This window comes from Ranitomeya imitator, chromosome 2 (genome assembly GCF_032444005.1).
Source record: "Ranitomeya imitator isolate aRanImi1 chromosome 2, aRanImi1.pri, whole genome shotgun sequence".
In the NCBI taxonomy this organism is placed as follows: Eukaryota; Metazoa; Chordata; class Amphibia; order Anura; family Dendrobatidae; genus Ranitomeya; species Ranitomeya imitator.
In genome coordinates, this window is record NC_091283.1 from 179,228,532 (window position 1) to 179,229,878 (window position 1,347).

The 1,347-nt window shown below is 37.4% G+C and overlaps 1 long non-coding RNA gene across 1 annotated transcript; it reads left to right on the forward strand.

The window, feature by feature from the left end:
- Positions 1 to 202: 202 nt before the first annotated feature.
- LOC138667289 (uncharacterized) lies at positions 203 to 797 on the forward strand. Its single transcript, XR_011318689.1, has 3 exons — positions 203 to 236; positions 417 to 494; positions 710 to 797. It is a non-coding gene; the product is annotated as an uncharacterized lncRNA (long non-coding RNA).
- Positions 798 to 1,347: the final 550 nt, after the last annotated feature.

Below are 1,347 nucleotides of genomic sequence, written 5' to 3' on the forward strand. Positions count from 1 at the left end.
CAGCACTATACCTTTATGTTCCCTGGGGGACGCGTCAAAATATACAGGACGAATTTGTTGCTCATTTCACCTACAGGACAGGTATTACCATGACTTTGTATGATTCACAGTCAAGTCAATATATACAGTTGTGCCTCATTCTCATATATATGTGCATATATTTCAGCCACAAGTTTCGTTCCAGCCGCAGATACGGCTTTTGTGCAGGGGCATACGCTATCTTGCATACTAACTGGGTCAGTATCTCCATTTTATGCCATTCACTTGGGATTGTTGTATCCAGGCACTAGGAAGAGAACACTATACTATCTAGTCATTATTTGTACTACTATATAACCCTATGAGGTTTGTTCAGGTCCTCTACCTGGTGGACATAGGATTTTAGCTGTTACCTCACGCTATGTTGTTCTTTTCAGGTTATATTGCCATATCACTCTTTCTGACTCATCAAAAAGTAAAGGGTCCTTCTCTATATGCAGCAGAGTTCCAACAGGGTATGTTCTTCCTCCAATAATGTTTAGCGATACTTCAATATATTTTCTCCTTGGAACTTCCCGGCATCGTACAGCACGATCTTTTAGTACTTATCTTTACAGAATATGTCTGATCAAAGGCAGCTACATGATATGGATTTTTGCCCCTATGTATAATTGTATATATGTATATATTTACTTGTTTGTAATACTGTTTTGTTCTTTACTTATTACAGCGATATTGTGAACAAGGCCACGGGTTGGCCGAAACGTCAATTCGCCTAAATATCTTTTCACCGATTCAAATCAAATAAACTTACTTGTTTATGCTTTTGAAAACCAAATGAGTGCAGTGATTTTCTTCTGACTTTATCAGTGCGGTGTACAGTTAAATCTCACTGACAGGTTAGAATAGAATAGCTAAAATAAATGTCTATACATAGTATAGGGATATATATATATATATATATATATATATATATATATATATATATATGTATATATGTCAGTGAGACACACACACACATATATATATATATATATTAATATTCCATGCAGCGCTAGATAGCAGAAAAGCCGGTAATTCAATTGCCGGATTTTCCTATCTCCTTCCCCAACCCGACATGATATGAGACATGGTTACATACAGTAAACCATCTCATATCTCTTCTTTTATTACATATTCCTCTTTAGTAATGTAAGAAGTGTCTTGGTGTAAAATTTGGGGGCTCTATCTATTAAATTAAAGGGTAAAATCGCGGAAAACATTGTCGTGGGCTCCCACGCAATTTTCTCCGCCAGAGTGGGAAAGCCAGTGACTGAGGGCAGATATTAATAGCCTGGAGAGGGACCATGGTTATTGCCACCCCCCCCC